Below are 18,252 nucleotides of genomic sequence, written 5' to 3' on the forward strand. Positions count from 1 at the left end.
AGTTGCTCCCACTGAAGTCAATGAGAGTAGGAATGGAACCCAGGTGTTTATCATCGTCTCATGTAAGTTGACCATGCTTCCTTACTTTCAAAGGAGCAGAGGAATGCCAATTTACACCAGCTCAGAATCTAGCCCATTATTTTAAAGGTTTTCTTTGAACACACTTTGCTTGTACAATATCGGTCATGCAACGTATACAGGAGTTTTTAAAAACAGAAATGGCTCCGCTGGATATACAAATGGTAGGATCCACAGAAATGCTTAGGCACCTAAACCTCAGGCTTAGGTACCTATGCCCCAGTTTTGGCTCCTCTGTAATCCATAAAACCCCAAGAAAACCCATCAGCGCCTAAACTCGCTCGGTGCCCACATTTTCACAATAAAAATTCACTCAGGGCCTAAGGATCTACTTCTCAGCATCTACACTGCTGCCTCCCTCAAGGCATCTGAACTCCTACTTCCTACCTAGGCTGTAGAAGAGCTATTCAGGAGCCAGGAGAAGAGAAGGAATTTAGTCACCTAAGTCACATGCAGGGGTCATAGCAGTCATTGGATTTTACCAGGTAAGGTCAAAGTGACACTGGCAGACCTGGTGCCAGATCTTGCCAAGGCTTTAGGCATCAGCCAAATACTGACAATAGTAGCACTAACAGTGTTATGGCCCCAGGGCAAGGTGGGGGGTGGGAGCTGGCTGTACACCCCAGAAGGGGCAGGGCCAAGGGTAGGAGGGGCAGGGCCTAGACCACAGCATTGGCCTCCTTCCCACACAGACATTTGTAGGAGTGCTGTCACAGCAATTCAAAGGGGTCCAGTGACAATTGTCCCCTTTGCTCCCCCTGTCAGTGGACCTGACAGAAATATTCATGGCTGGAAACCACTCTTTTTCACCTCCTTGTCTATGTGCTTAGGATGGGTAATGGCCTCATAACAATGTGTTTAGACATTTTATAATGCTTACAAGATGCTGTGTACATAAATAGTGCCTTATAGTATGTGATAAAGAAATTTTAAATGAGATTAAAGAGGTTTTTATTGTAATTGTAAACAATGTAGCCTCTAAGACTATGAACCCAGTGGGGGGGTGGGGGGGGAATCATCTCCTGTCCAAAAAGGTGGCCTATCAAAATTAAATGGGTCATTGTGGGACATCACAACACAAAAGCTTTGTAAATTGCTACCTTATGCCCATGAAGAAGCTATGTGCAAAAGGATTCATCCCATTGGTTTATATTCTGGAAGAAGGAATGAAACATAGGAATGTTTTTAACTTTACTGCTATCTGGGTTTTGCCAGACCCAAAGCAGAGATCCTCAGGGTCAATGGGTGTTAGCTCTAAGAGATATTCAGAGCTGAAGGAGTACATCTCAGTTACCTTTTGAAAGCCATAGCCCAGGGATTCTCAAACTTCACTGCACCATGACCCCTTCTGACAATGAAAATCACAACATAACCTCAAGACCTGATTTATGCCCCTGACCATGGGAGCCAAAGCCTGAGCCCCAGGCGATTCAGCCCCAAGTGGGGGGGTCTATAATCTGAGTCCAGCAACCCAGGGCTGAATCCCTTATCTTCATACCCAGGTGGTGGGATTCAGGCTTTGGTTTTGGCTCTGGGTCCCAGCTAGTCTAATGCTAGCCCTGGTGACTGCATTAAAATGGGATTGTGACCCACGTTAGGGTCCTGACCCACAGTCTGAGAACTGCTGACATAAATTCAAACTCATCACTGGGTATATGTTTGCCTGCATTAACCATGTAATAACTAATTTCTTTCCTTAGTTAATAAAACCATACAGTATTTACTATAGGACTGGCTACAAGTAGTGTCTTTCATGTGAGATCGAAGGTACAAATTAACCTGTGGTAAGTGATTGATCCCTTAAAACTGGAAGCAACCTCAATATTTTGTGATCTTCGGTGTACAGCAATTACCAATCAGTAAATCGAGCTTGCCCAAGAAGACTGTCTGTGACTCAAGGGTAACACTGTTATAGGGCTTTAGAAATTCACATTTGTACCTGGGTTGGTGAAATCTAATTATAGAACATACCACCTATTTGGGAGAGGGGTGCTTTTGCCCTGTTTCTTGATGTTTTCCCTGAGGTTAGCATCATGGTCATGGCGTTCTCCAGACAGCATGACAGGCACCCACCTTACAGGTGAGACACCTATGGTTCAGCCTTCCTTGTCCAATGACACGTTCATTATTTGTCTGCATTGGAAGCTTTGACAGAAGAAATTGAGGAAGCCCTGCCCTGAATCTGAATACCCAATAGCTCAGCAGTTACAGCATGTCCTCTGAGAGGTGGGAGACCTTTGATCAAAGCCTTTCTCCCTCTCTGGTAGAGAAGAGGGATAATTGAAGCTGCATCAGAATGCTCGAAGCACAGGGCTAAATGTTGTGGGGGCACCACCAGTGTTCCCTAAGTTTTCCATCCATGTGCAGAATGAATTTTGTTGTGTACCCCATGTCAAGGTGATGGGCACCACCAGTAAAAACCTAGGCAGAAATATAAATATTTTTAAAGCTACCATAGGTATAATTATTCCAGCCAGGACAGGTGAAGCATTTTAGAACCCACTATCCAAGAATTAAATATAAGAGAGAAATGAAAATTATGAAGTGCACAAACCAGTCAAAAAACTAAAATTACACCCATTGAAAGAAATATCTAGAAATAATAATAATAATAAAATAATAACAATAATAATAATAATAAATACAAGTATATGTTGGGAGATGAGTGTGAAACATGCACACAGAGGGTGTCAGTGAGATGTGCATTGGCCTTTTAAGTATCCTGACACCACTTTGAGAGTATTGCCTTTAAAAAAAGCAAGCAGTCCTGTAGCACCTTACTCTCTGAGATTATTGTCCTTTTAAGTAGAGTAGCACTCAGCAGTCTGAAGGCTGCTTGTTCAGACACAGCATATCTGTAGACCATGGAGAAGGGAAGGTGCCCTGACATCAATGCCCCCTTCTGTCCCTGCTCTTTAGAGAAAGTGGGAGGCTCCCAGGAGCAGCTGGCCAGCAGCTCCAGTGCAGACGGAAGGAGCAGCACATCAATGAAGAGAAGGGAGACCTGAAGTGTATGATACTTGACAGCCTGCTGGGTGGCTGCCCAGCCATGAAGCTTAGAGGGAACATAGGCAGATGCCTAAATTAGTCCTCCAAGAAACACCTTAGCCACCTAATCTGCTTAACTTCAGGTGACAGGTTCCAATTTCTGTCTTTCTAATCAGCACTGGGTGCCAATCTCTGGGAGAGGAGTGGGGTTTAACACATAACCTTCCTTAGCATCTGCTACTGGGTACTTTAGGTTACTTCCTGCCTAGCATGCTGCTGCTCTCGTCCCCCATTCATTGCAGAGGGAGCCTGGGTACTTAACACAGGCTTTGTATATTGCAGTGTTGTTCCTGTAATTTTCTAGGCATCTAAAATTTAGGCATTGTGATATTCAGTGTGGCAAAAGCAAAGCCACTTCATGGATCCCACCCAACGTGCCAATGTAGAAGAATCGGAAAGGATAGACGAACCAGGGAAGAGTGGAAAGGTTTGGATTAAGAATAAATATGGCTGAAAAGCTAGTTGTAAAACAGAGTCAATTATTGGATACATGGAAATAGTTTTCAGCTGAAGCTACTTAGAAGCCATGTATTAGATAAACTGCTGTGGGGGAAAGAGGATTTGCACAATTATAGACTCACCACTTTCTAAAATGTGGGCTATTTTGTTTCTCCTTGATCCACAGATAAAAATAATATGCTAACTGGCAGTGATGTTCATGTTAGAACTTGTTTACACTCATCACTCGCTATACAAGCACAACTGGTTCCCAACTTTCTGCCCATTGACAAAAACTTGTAAGAGGGACACTATATTACAATTGAAGTACATGTAAAAGTCTCTGGTTGGTTCCTAGTGCTCCTAATTCAGGGAAGGAGTGGCAGCATGTTGCGCTGCTTTGGAAAGGTAAGTGAACCTTGGGGGGTGGGGGTTGCAGAGGGTTAAAGGCTGGGGGCAGGTTGGGGCCATCAGCAGGAGGGAGGGTTAAAACCTGGTGGCAGGTCCAGTGGAGGAGGTGGCAGCTTGTTCCTCCAGGCTGCATAAGCGATACCTGGGGAGGGTACAGCGGGCTGGGGGGTTTGGGACCCGGCTGGGGTGGGTGTTGGGAGCAGGCCGGGCTGGGACAGGGGGGTTGCACGGGGAGCTGTAGGCTGGGCTAGTGTTGGGACTGGGAAGGGGGTGTGCAGGGAGTTTCTGCAGGGAGAGTGTTGGGAGTGGGGCAGCCAAGGCTGCAGATCTCCCCACCACCCCCCAGCCAGAGACCTCGCAGCTGCCTCTGCTCTGGCCACAGGTTTGTGGGTCTCTCCTGCCCCTGGCCAGGGACCCTGCAGCTGGCTCATGTAAGTGGAGGAAGTTCACTTGCATAGTGAGAAAAGGTAAGTGTGTGTTTCCCTTGTTTTAGCAAGTATGCATAAGTAAAGTACTCGTTAAACAAGGGATGAGTGTATTTTGTATTTCAAAAAAATTGTAACACTATCAGGTAAACCAGGCCTTTCCTGTAATGAGAAAAGCCAAGTGACTAGCAAGGTATGCTCCTATCTTGAAAGGTCTTACAGAAGTCCTAATTTTTACAATGTGTTGAGCACCTTTCTGCTAAAAAACAGCCTCCAAAAGTCAGCACATGAAACTAATCACTTAACTTTCAAAAAAATCTTGGCCAGGGAGCTTTACTAAAGTTCAAAAACTAGGCTTAATTGCACATCTCCAATTAATATTCCTGGGATTTTAATTTTATATGAAGAAAATAAAAGAAAACAATGACACAATGAGAAAACTAAAGTTTGAGATAAATTTACAGTGTACATGATATCTCCCTTTAATTTTGAAGTTCTGATTAAAGAGCATGACAGGTCCTACCAACAGGTTTGCCAAGATTAACATGTAAATGCTTATGATAATTACATTAGTTACAACATTGTATGCTCATAGACTTAAGGACACATTAGAAATCTAGTTTTACAAAACATAAAGGGGATTTCATTTAATTCCTTTCAAATCAATAACAAAAATTCTATTGAAAAAAACAATTTTCCTATATTGTATGTCAGGCATATAATTTAAGTTTCTTCTCTATATCTGCTAACAATTTTTCAGTTATTTTCCAACTTGGAAGCATAAATCAAAGGACTTACTTTTATGGGTATCTTTCTAATGCTTTTGTTTGTGTAACAACAGCTGTGTCTCCTCTATCATCTTTGTTGATGGGGCTTTTTACATGTAGGAGAGTTTTAGTTTGAAGGTAACGGACCAGTCCAATTCTGTCCTACTGTTGATTGAGATGTTTCTTCAATGAATCATTTAATTTTACTTAATGAATTTCAGAGGTCTTTCTCACTGTTAGTTCTTTGTGAGTGATGGGACTGCTGGAGTTATTTGTCTGGAGTTCATTACATATGATGAGGTAAGGAAAAGTGATACCGAGAAATAAAAGACAGGATGATGATGTGGCAGCTCAGCTGTTACTGTTGATGTATGGTGTTCAATGATGCAAACGTAGACAAGGGAAAGGAGCAAAAGAGAGTGGAGAAAAGCCCAGGACAATGGAAAGAAGGGGACAGTGTCTCCATGGTAAGTTTTTCCTCTTCAGTCCAGGAATGTCTCATGTCCCTATCAAATGGTGCAAGGATTGGCAGACAACATGGAGCAGTGGAGCAAATGCCACTCCTAGCAACACTAGATTCTGTCCCACATGTGGCACAGCATCTATTGGACTGTCTCAAAGAAACAAATTGCATCACAGCATTTAAGAGAACTCTGATGCTAGCAAGTAGAGGAAGGTCAGAGGGAAATCTGTCAGAAATTCTGCAAGGTGGCCCATAGAAAACACTAAATGAAAAGCAGTCATGTAGCACTTTAAAGACAAACAAAATAATTTATTAGGTGATGAGCTTTCATGGGGCAGACCCACTTCTTCAGATCTGGAGATAGTGCTGTACTGGAAATGTCGCTGAAAGTGAATTGGTATGACAATTATATAACAGAGAGATACAAAAAAAATTGAAATAAAAACTGACAAGTCAGACACATAGGACAGAAGTGGAGGATGTAGTGTGTGTTTGTGGGAGGGGGGAGAACATTACTAACTGTAAGTGTCCTGCCTGAGCTCACTATGAATATCAAAGATGGGGAAGCTGTCTTTGTAAGGCATAAGGTAATTGCTATCACTATTAAGACCAAGTGTCAAAGTATCAAATTTGAGCATAAACTGCAGTTCACATGTTTCCCTTCATAATTTGGTATTAAAGTCTCTTTGTTGAAAGATACATATTCTGAGGTCTTTAACAGTATGGCCCACTCCATTGAAATGCTCATTGACAGGTTTACATGAATTCAGATTCCTAATGTCTCCTCTGTGGCCATTCATTCTTTGGCAAAATGATTGTCCAGTCTGTCCAATATACATAACGGAGAGGTATTGTTGAAACATGGTGGCGTATATAACATTGGTTGAGATACAGGAGAATGAGCCCCTGATCCTGTAACTAACATGGCTAGGTCCAGTGATGGTGTCTCCAAATATGTGGACAAAGTTGGCAACAGGGTTTGTTTCAGGGAAAAGTTCCAGGAGTACCACTGCTGTGGTATGGCCTGTGGTTGCTAGTGAGAATTTTCATGAGGGTAGGTGGTTGTAGGAGAGAACAGCCCTCTCACCCAGAAAACACAGGATTATTCTACAGAGCCTGACATCCTGACAGCCTGACCGCCAAAGCACTCGCTAGATGTGATATTATTTACTACTGAGAGTAATTCCATTGATTTCAAAGAGACTTCTCATGGTTAGTATTACAAGTCTGATCTTAAACCCACTGAAGTCAACAGGAGTCTTTTCTCCTGATTTAAATGTGTTTTAGATCAGGACTCATACTCAGTAGATCAGGCCCATAACTTTTTTCCTTTGAAAATGAAAGCTTGTGGGAGCTTGGAGCAACTCCCATACATTCTCTGTAATGTATATAGCAAATTATGACATAAGTCAGAAGAAGTTATTTTAGTGTTGCTCATGGGAAACATCTGGAACAGTGCACACAGTGCTTTCCAACTAATGCCTATCTTATGGTATCATCTATTACATCAAAGGCTAAAGGCCAACAGAGAGCTTCTCTCTTTTCCTGGACTTGGGTATGCAGAGTTCCCATAATGGATGCTGTGGTTAGCACGTCTCCTTCCATTTCAATCTATTTTAATCATTGTTACTGCACTTCAACAGGTAATAAAACAGGCATGTATCAGTTCAACCAGTCACCATACTTACTCGACAGTTGATTTGCATGCAACAATTTATCTTTGGTTCTGACAAGTCACTGATATGAGGGAAACAGCATAGATGGTAGACGACTTGTCTCAGCTGCCAAAGTTCTTCAAAAGGTGATTTGCCACCTGCACAACTCAACACGTGCTCTCCAATGCAATCTTAGACCAAAATGAATCAACGCAACAACCCACACAGCAATAAAATTAGTATATACAACACTAAACACACACAAACCCTCACAGCAGCACATATCTGTCTTTACCAACTGTGCAAATAAATCCAAATCCCCAAACACAACCCATACAGACACAAATCAACACACACAACAATTCTACATATCTCAGGTATTCCCATTTTATTTTTTGGTTAACTTTAGTGATAAGAGGTGGTTGAACTCTGATGAATCTTGCCATTTACTATAAAGTCTTCCCACTAAATACCTAGTATTTTTCTAAGGTTTTGTTTTTTAAAGCATTGAGGCATCGGTCTGTACCTTTGGTCATGTGATGGATGGGAGGGCTACTAACCCTTTTCTAGACAGCATTTAATAAAATAAATTGCCTGTACAGGGGTAAACCCAGAGCTAGCAGGTCTTGTGTTGGTAAAGAGCCAGGAGCGCCAATGGGAAGCAAAAGGAGGATTTTTGAATTGAAGCAAGTATCTGCTTGGTGAGTCCTTTGTGTAGCACAGGAGAGACAGGGAGATGGATAAAGTCTGGAACCAGGCATGGAAGTTTTCAGTAATGTTCATATGTAAACAGGAGTCTTGGAGTGACAGACACATGAGTAGAAAGGAAATGGTTAGTCAGCTGTAATCAGATTTTTTTTTTTGTTTAATTTTGGGTTTGGAGTAGGAATTCTCAGGCTGGCTGATGTACCTCCTTGCACACCAGGTGTGGGAAACCCCAAGCCCATGGTCTGGATTGGGACAGCAGCTTGTCTGGATCCAGACCCTGAGGCTCAGGGCTCCCCTCCAAAACATCGAGCCCACAGGGGGGTGGAGGATTTGGAGCCTCGAGCTTCATGGGCTGGCTCAGGCAAGCCATGGTCCAGATCCGTATCGCGGCTTCTGCTGGGGCCTGGGGCATCCCTCCCCAAACTCAGCAGCTTCTGCCAGGGCCCCAGGGCTTATCCCTTTCTGCTCTCATGCAGCGTCTGCTGGGAGCCTGGGGCTCAAGGCCTTCCTACTTCATCCCCTCATGCAGCTTCTAGTGGGGCTGCAGAGACGTATCCTCAGGCATAGAAGAACATACAGCTGTGCAGGAGAACCTGAAAATTTGGTGGCCCAAATGTTCGGGTGCCATATGCAGTTGCATATTTCACATATGCCTAGGGATGACCCTGCACGTAACTGTAAGCAGGATCTGCATGAGCTTTTCCCTGACATCTAGTGATACAGTGGGGGAAAAGACTTTGTGAGCAGATCCTGTTTCCACAGATGCCCCTACTCTGCCTCACTGCACAACAGACACCTTGTCAGGATCTTAACAAGGGCTGTCAGGACCAATGGTGAGAGCAGAGTCAGACCAGAGGCTTGGCGCTGCAGAGGAATTCATAGTCAGTTTCCTGGTGACAGTCATTACCAAGTGACAGAGCCTAAGGTAAGATCTAGGCTCCAGGTCAGGAGGCAAAGTCCAAATCAATCTGAAGTCAAAGTGAGGATTAGAAATGGTCACGACAGCTATGGGAGAGTCATATTTCCATCTGGAGTCTTTCTGGAATGCTCCCTTAGATTTATATAGGGTAGGGAAACAGTCTGGAGCCCTGAGGCTGCTGCCTTCAGACGCCTTCATTATGTCTACACTACAGCAATCTTTTTCTGGCAGATCTCTTCTGAAAAACTTCTTTTGAAAGAATATGTCCACACACAAAAAAACGGATTGAAAGATTGATCCACTCTTTCAACAGAGAGTGTCCATAGAGCACCCACTCTTTCAAAAGAACAGGCCAGGGATGGAAAAAATCTGGTGCCATGAAGACTGCTCTTTTGAAAAATAGGGCCTTAGGAGCATCTACACATTTTTTTCCTGAAAGAATCTTTTTGGAAAAAGGTGCTCTTCCTCATCTGGGAGAGGAAGAGGGCCGCTGGAAAAGTGCTATGTTCTTCAAATTTCAGATCAAAAGAGCGCATTTTGTGTGTAGATACGCTATAGGTTCTTTCAAAAAAGGGACTGCTTCTCTGAAAGAACTTGCTAGTATAGACCCAGCCCTTGAGCAGGACTTCCCATGGGCTGTAGTCTGCAGTGGGTTACAGGCAGTGATGTGCCAGCTGGTTACAGCTGCTTAGTGGGGGAAATTTCAAAAGCCTAGCTACCTGGCAGCTGTCCAGGTGCAGGTTGTATCCCCGCAGGGCTTTACACAGATTTGCTTTCCCCAAGTGACCAGTTTTGGCAGGTGTTGGGTTATAATTCACATTGGAAGGCAAGACAAAACAGCAGAAACGTAGCACTTTAAGGACTAACAAAATGATTTATTTCTGATGAGCTTTCATAGGACAGACCCCTTTTGTCAGATTAATCTCATTTCCAATACAGAGTGACATTTATAAGTACAGAGGACCCCAAAAAATTGCACTAAAAACTCACAAATCAAATACATAGGAGGGGGATAAGGGATGCGGGGGTGTTAATTGTCCTGCCTGAGATAATTACGAGCACCAAAGGAAGGGAAACAGTCCTTGTAATGCATGAGGTAATTGATGTCTCTGTTCATACCACGTGTTAATGTGTCGAATTTGAATATGACTTCCAACTCACAAATGTCTCACTCTAATCTGTTTTTAATTTCTTTTTGCTCCAGCATACAAATTCTGAGGTCTTTAACGGAATGGCCAACTCCATTGAAGTGTTCACTAATAGCTTATGTGTATTGAGTTTCTTAATGTCTGCTCTGTGTCTATTTATTCTTTGGCAAAGGTTTTGCCCAGTCTGTCCAAATGTACATAGTGGCAGGGCATTGTCGGCACATAATGGCATATGCAATGTTTCTGGAAATGCACGAGAATGTGCCTTTGATCTTGTAACTAACATGGTTAGGTCCAGTGATGTTATTTCCAGAATAAATATGTGGACAAAGTTGGCAGCAAGGTTTATTGCAAGGAAAAGTTCCAAGATTAATGTTACTGTGGAGTAGCCTGTGATTGCTGGTGAGAATCTTACTTAGGTTAGGAGCCTGTCTATAGGAAAGGACAGGCCTGTCACCTAGGGAGTGAAGCATCCTGATCCAGAACAGGCTGTAGGTTTTGAATGATGCATTGCAGGGGTTTGAGTTGGGGGTTATAGATGATGACAAGTGGTGCTCTGTTGCTGATCTTCTGGGGCCTACCTTGAAGTAGCAAGGTTAATGAAATGCTGTTACTCATTGTGCACAAGTAAAGAGCAGCAAAATGATATTTAGCATGCTCTGATTGGTGCCATCAAATGAGCCTCACTTGTCAAGAGCCGTGTCTACACGTGCACGTCGCTAAGTCTAAGACGTCGAAGTCGCTAACCCCATGAGGGGATAGGAATAGCGCAATGTCGAAATTGCCGGGTCCTCCATGGCGGCCATCAGCTGAGGGGTTGAGAGACGCTCTCTCCAGCCCCTCAGCTCACTGGTGGCTGCATGGAGCGGCCCCTTAAAGGTCCCCTCCCCCTCCCTTCCTGTGCAGGAAGCTGAGGGATCATGCAGGCGGCAGCCAACACACACGACCAGCCTGCACCTCCCTCAGCCCCCCACCCAGCTGCGATGGCTGCCCGGCAGCCCCCCCAGCGCCCCCAGGGTACCCCCCCCAAGGGGAGCCAGGGCTCACAGCCCAGCCAGAAGGGCAGCCAGGCTGGCAAGCGGCAGCGGGGCCCCTCCTGGACGGAGGCCGAGCTGCGGGACCTGCTGGGGCTCTGGAGCGAGGAGGAGGTGCTCCAGGTAATGGGGAGCAAGAGGCGGAACGTGGATGTGTTCGCTCGGCTGGCCGACGGCCTGGCTGCCCGGGGTCACCCTGCCCGCACTCCTGATCACGTCAGGAGTAAGGTGAAGGAGCTGCGGCAGGGTTACTCCCGGGCCCGGGATGCGGCCGGCCGATCTGGGGCCGCCCCCGTCACTTGCCCCTTTTACAGGGAGCTCAGGGACATCCTGGGCCCCCGGCACACCTCCTCCCCTCCGGCCACCCTTGACACCTCGGCCGACGAGCACCAGCAGGCCCTGCAGCCGGAGTCTGCCCCGGAGGTAAGCCCCGCACCCCGGGGGCCCCCGCTGGAGGCCACCCCCGGGACATCGCAGCAGGAGGAGGAGGAGGAGGAGGGAGGCTCCTCCTCTGCAGAATCCGGGCTGCAGATCCTCCTCCTGCCATCCCGGAGCAGCAGCAGGGCCTCTGCCCCCCGGGGATCTCCGGACCGTGGGAGCGGACCGACAGGTAGGTACCCCCCTCTGGTGGACACCCCTGGGCTTGAGGGGCGGGGGTAATAGATATGTGTCCAGGGCCCCCCCACATGCTCACATGGCCATGGCCCCAAGGACATCAGGGCCATGGCCCTCACAGCACTGCATCAGCCCCTGCCCACCCCCACCCCGCACGACAGTGCCATGCCCCATCCCCGGGCCAGGGGGGAGCGGAACGTTGAGGGGCCCCCGGGAGGAGGGGGTGGGACACCCCGCAGCAGCAGCAGCAGCAGCATGTGATGGAGTGGGGGGAGTGCAAAAGGGAGACTCAGGCTACATATGAGCAACAAGAGCTGAATAGCTCCCAGAGGCAAAGGAGAATCCTGGGGCTACAGCTGGCAGGTGACACATCTGCCTTGAACAAAGAGGAGGGAGGAGCCGAGCTGGCTTGGAATTGGGGGTGGAGGGCGGGGGCCACAGGTAGAGGCTAGGGGAAGGGAGAGCTGGAAGGCAGCCAGCCTGAGGAGGGGGAAAGCTGCATCCCAGAGGGGCCCCCCCTTCGGGTCTTCTCCCCACGACGGGTTGGAAGGACTGTCTCTTCTGACAGCAGGTACTGTCACTCCTGGCAGAAACTGGGCATCTGTGGCCTAAGAAACCTCTCCTGCTGTCAGACCCTGCGGGGTGAAGTGAGAGTCGCTCCCACCAGGGGACGGGGTGCAGGGCAGGGGGACCCCTGAACCCCATCCATCACAGCAGCATCTCCCGGGGACGGGGATGGGGAACCTGCAGCACAGGGCTGGGGGGACAAAGGCCACGGCTCGGGGCCCACACTAACGCCTGTCTCCATTCTTCTTCCCCCCACTCCTCTCCTGTGTCCTGCACCTGCACCATCAGAAGGATTGGAAGAGAGCGCCGGCGAGGCCTCAGTCGTCCCGGAGAGCCCTCTGGGACCCTCGCTCCAGGCCAGCCCCTCGGCCGAGGACCAACCGGCCCCACGGCGGGCTAGACGGTGGACCCCGCACCACCACCAGCTGACGGCGACAGACCCCCAGCTGCTGGCCATCCACCGTCGGCAGCTGGAGGTCGCGGAGCAGCAGCTGCAGCTGCAGGAGCGGGCGCTGGCCTGGCGCCAGGAGGCATGGGGGGCCTACATGGAGACTTTTAACTGCTTGGTGGACTACCTGGCCCCCAATGCCGCGCCGGCCGCCGCATCGCCCGCCCTGCCTGCTCCACCAGCCCCACCACCAGCTGCTCTGCCCGTCGCCGTCGCCCCGCCACCCACCACCGAGGGCCGGAGCGCCGAGGGACCCCTGGAGCCAACTGAGACTCGCCGGCCATCCTACCTTCCGGTCCGGCCCGCCCCCAGCCAGCCCTGGACAGGGCTGCGACCGCGGCGGGGCTCCCGGCCGCCCATGCCCAGTGCCAGGCTATAGGGGCGAGGGGCCCCGGACGTGGCCCCCCCTTGTATATAGTTGGACCCTGTTATTTGTTGCCCCCCGTTTGCCCCGTCCCCCCCATGTAAATAGTTCTCCCCTTTATCCTCCCTGGTTTTCTTTTTATTATTGAGGACACTTGTTTCTTTGTATTGTTTTATTTTTGTACATATTATTTTTTCCCACGTTTGTATATAGTTTGTTCTTGGTTCCTATATTTACAGTTTAAAAAAAAAAGGTTCAGAAACAAAAAGAAGTTTAAGTTCAGCCACAAGAGCGTGCTGTCATTTGTCCAGGAAAAGTGGGAGTGGGGTGCGGTGGGGTGCTCCATGGTGTGGGCGTTGGGGCAGGGGTGTGGTGGAGGAAGGGGCGGGCAGTGGGGGGCCTGGGCAGAGTTCACCCCGCGGCCTCATCATTGAAGTGGGCCCGCAGGGCCTCCCGGACCTGGGTCCCTTCGGGGTCCACCTGCCGACTGGGGGCAGCAGGTGGCTGGACGTCTGCCCTGCCGGCCTCCGCAGCCCCGCCCTGGAAAAAGGTGTCCCCCTTGCTCTCTACCAAATTGTGCAGGGCGCAGCAGGCACCCACAATCTGGGGGATGTTGTTGGGGCCCGCATCCAGGCGGGTCAGGAGACATCTCCAGCGTCCCTTCAGGTGGCCAAATGAGCGCTCCACCATCTGGCGCGCGTGGTTCAGGCGCTCGTTGAAGCGCTCCTGGCTAGCGGAGAGATGGCCTGTGTAGGGGTGCATGAGCCACGGCCGGAGGGGGTAGGCGGCATCTGCGATGACGCAGAAGGGCATGGTGGTGTCCCCCAGAGGGATCTCCCGCTGGGGGATGTAGGTCCCCGCCTCCAGCTGGCGGCACAGGCCCGAGTTCCGGAAAACCCGGGCGTCGTGGGTGCTGCCAGGCCAGCCCACATAAATGTCCTGGAAACGTCCCCGGCTGTCCACCAAGGCCTGGAGGACGACAGAATGGTAGCCCTTTCAATTCAGGTATCATCCTCCACTGTGATGCGGGGCGCGGATGGGGATGTGAGTCCCATCCAGAGCCCCGAAGCAGTTGGGGAAGCCCAGGGTGGCAAAGGCCGCAATGGTGGCATCTGGGTCCCCCAGCCTCACGAGCCTGTGCAGGAGCATGGTGTTGATGGCACGCACAACCTGCAGAGAAAGCACAGGGGACAGCACCAATGAGGGGTGAGCAGGGTGTGCGTGGCCCTGCCCTGCCCTGCCCTCCTCTGCCCTCCCCCGCCCTGGCCTCCCCTCCCCTCCCCTGCCCTCCTGTGCCCAGGCCCCCCTCCCCTGCCCTGCCCTGCCCCCGTGGGCTCTCTTACCTCCATGAGGACAGCCCCGACGGTGGCCTTGCCGACACCAAACTGCTGCCCCACGGATCGGTAGCTGTCGGGAGTGGCCAGCTTCCAGACAGCGATGCCGACCCGTTTCTGCACTGTGAGGGCACGCCGCATGGCGGTGTCCTGGTGCCTGAGTGCGGGGGTGAGCCACTGGCACAGCTCCAGAAATGTCTGCCGGCTCATCCTGAAGTTCCTGAGCCAGCGGTCGTCGTCCCACTCCCCAAGCACCAGCCGCTCCCACCAGTCGGTGCTGGTGGGGTAGCTCCACAGCCACCGGCGTGTGAGGCGGGGGGGCGGGGGGGGGTGCTGCAGGGTTGGGGGTTGAGCCCTGCTGCCCTGGGGGCAGCTCCTCCTCCGGTGTACCAAGGAGGTGCTCAGCTGCCTCCCGCATGGCACGGAGCAGGGCAAGCCCTGCTCCTGCCGGGAGGGCTGGGTGGACCTCTGGCGGCTGCTGCTGCTGCTGCTGCTGCTGCTGGGGGGTCCATGACTGCGGCGCCCGGGGTCTGTGTGCCTATGGCTCCTCAGACCGCGTGCTGTGCAGGCTGAGTGTGTCTGGGAGGGGCCCTTTAAGGGAGCGGCTAGCTATTGCCCCGGAAGCACTAGTCCGCCCTGTGACCCTGTCTGCAGCTGTGTCTGGCATCCCTATTTCGATGTGTGCTACTTTGGCGTGTAGACGTTCCCTCGCTGCGCCTATTTCGATGTTGGGGTGCGCAACGTCAAAGTTGAACATCGACGTTGCCGGCCCTGGAGGACTTGTAGACGCTATTCATCGAAATAGCCTATTTCGATGTCGCTACTTTGAAATTAGCTACTTCGATGTAGCGTGCACGTGTAGACGTAGCCAAGGTGTGGTAAGGATGCCAAACCCCACTGGAGAGAAGCGGGTGGGGTCAGGCATTCTTGCATGTTGGTGCAAACTCTGCCTGACAAGTCCTAGACACCATTTGACATTCTGGTCTCTACTGTTTAAAAAGAGAGCTCACTGGATGCAGTTGAGACTCCTTGTTTCTATTCAGCAATTACCAGAGCAGAAATCACTGACGAGTAGGTCTGGGGCCCTAGCCTTAGCTCTGGTGTCGGGTTAGTGTTGCCATGAAAGAGGGACACAAAGGTTCCCTACTACGCAGGAAAATTACTAAGAGCTGAGGTTACCCCTTTGTGGCTCTAGTCATAACATTGCAGAAGTAAATGAGCACCCAGTTGCAAGGCGGGCAGCAAAACCAGCAGTATTACTCAACACTCACACCTGTAAAGTGCAGAGAGGGTGAGGTGTGGACCTGTGTGAATGCACCTGTGAACTCTGGGGCTTTGCTGACTAAAAACAACCAACGGAGTGGGGTGCAGAAAGGAAAGGAACATTAAAGGAATGTTTGTTTCCTGCAGTTTCACACCACAAGCAGGATCTGTGAGGCAAGGACACTGGCCTGCGCATTGAGGGGTCAGTGTTTACTTATGGTTAGAACCATGGGTGTGATTTTTCTCCCACGTAATGCTGGATTCCTTTCAATAAAAAGGTTGCTGTTATACATAGACTAACTGCTTGAGTGGCGAAGTTTTGCCTCTAGCAGTGTCAGATTACTGGTGACAAGTGTCAGGGGGTAGCTGTTAGTCTGCATCTGCAAAAGCAGCAAGAAGTCCTGTGGCTCCTTACAGACCAACAGATTTTTGGGATCATAAGCTTTCAGATGCCTCTGACGAAGTGGGTCTTTGCCCACGGAAGCTTATGCTCCAAAAAAATCTGTTAGATGACTGGTTAGGGACTTTTATTGGCTCATTGCTGCTGAAGCCACATAACACAAAAGTTATGTAACACTTACTTCACCCTTCCTTTTTGGCCAGGGCCTGGTCACTAAGAGGAGATAAGTGCTGGGATCACAAGTACTTTCTTCCTGGAGAGGAAGGTATAGGGAAGAAGAGGGAGGGAACTAACTGTTAAATCCACTTTTAGGCCAGGTTTCTGCCCTTCTAACTGTTTTATATATATACACACACAAGGCAGCTGCTTCACTGATGCTGGAGTTTTCCTCACAAAACAGGTTTCACTTTCTCACATTACTGCTCCGTAGCAATCTGCTCCACTGACTTGTCATGAATTTCTGGCCATCTTCTGCATATATTCCTAGTTACTTCATTTCTCCGCCTTTGTGAGGTTTCTGAACTTGAGGTGACTTGGCTCTGAAGTAATTTGAAACCTTTCTTCTACATGGACTCCTTGAACTAAACATATCGCATAGCCTCACTTACATTGATATCATTAAGTACTTCCAGGCTACATCTACACAGGAAGCATCTGTGGGAACGGATTTCCTGACAAACCTTCTATCGATACGTCTTTTGATCTGCTCTGTTGACAAAAAGTGGCCACATGCTTTGGCTGCTTTGTCGACAGAAGGCAGGCATGCATAGAAGGAAAGCCCTTCTGGGACTGCTGGCCCTGTGTGCCCTTAAAGGGCCTCCCACGACCCACGATCCCTGTCCATGCTCAGGCTTGCTAACCTCCTGGAGGGAAAGCAAAGCTGGTGCAGGGCTCTGTTGGTGTTCATGAGAGACCAACTACGTTCCAACCGCTGCCATGCCTGAACAGCTCCCAGGCTTGCCCAAAGACCAGTTCCTGATGGGTCTGCCCCTGTTCCTGGTGGTCGTCTTCCACCTAGGGTGTCCATCCATCCCATATTGGGTGGAATGGTCCCATATTTGGGATGCCAAAAAGGCGTCCCTACTCATTTTATAAAAGGGACTAGTTGTCCCATGTTTGGGCTGTCCCCCTGCTGACCTTTTCTGCCAGCAGCTGTGCAGGTGCAGCTGCAGGCAGGAGTCACTTCTCTGAGCCTCGGGGAAGTGGGGGGAAGCATGGGTGGCTGCTGCTTCCCTGGGCTCCCGGGGAGCGCTGGCAATTGCTGCTTCCTTGGGCTTCCAGGGAGGGCTGGCAGCTGCCACTTCCCCAGGGCAGGCCGGTAGCTGCTGCTTCCCTGGACTCCCAGGGAGGACCGGTGGCTGCTGCCTCCATCCTGGCTCCCTGGGGCTTAGTGGAGCTGGGAGGAGCCACCCCTCGCCCAATATCTCCCCATTCCATATTTGGGACAGGGAGATTTGGTCACCCTACTTCCACCGCATCTGGGGAGACAACCCTGAAAGGTGGCCCGCAGAACACGCGCCCGGGGTCCCAGTGGCCCAGCTTCAAGGGAGAGATGGGGAAAAGCGGAAAAGGAAAGGGGGTAAAGGGGAAGTGGGAGGGGGCTGTGGAGCTCACGAGGGCCTGGGAGCACTATCCCATGGGTCTCTCATGGGCTTCTCCAGTCTCCCTTTGTGAGTTTTGCAGACCATCACACGATCCCACTCCAGAGGCTCAACTGCATCACCGATATCGATACCCTCATGGCCAGTTTTGATGTCCTTGGCTTCCCCAACTGTTTTGGGGCACTGGACAGGACACGTGTCCCCATCCAGGTGCCGGATGCTACATCAACCACAAGGGCTATCACTTCATTGTCATGCAGGTCCTTGTGGACCACCGTGGCCAGTTCCTGGATGTCTGTGTTGGGTGGTCAGGTCACACCAGGGTGTTCCAGAACTCCAGCCTGTGCTGGAGACTGGCAGCAGGAACCTGCGTTCCCCTCTGGGAGCTGGCAATCAGGGATGCGGACATGCCCATGTGCAATGGTCTGGGATAACATAACATGATCACATAACATAAGAATGGCCATACTGAGTCAGACCAAAGGTCCATCCAGCCCAGTAGCCTGTCTGCCAACAGTGCCCCATGCCAGGTTCCCCAGAGGGGGGGAGGGGGTGGACCGAAGACA

This window comes from Carettochelys insculpta, chromosome 2 (assembly GCF_033958435.1).
Source record: "Carettochelys insculpta isolate YL-2023 chromosome 2, ASM3395843v1, whole genome shotgun sequence".
In the NCBI taxonomy this organism is placed as follows: Eukaryota; Metazoa; Chordata; order Testudines; family Carettochelyidae; genus Carettochelys; species Carettochelys insculpta.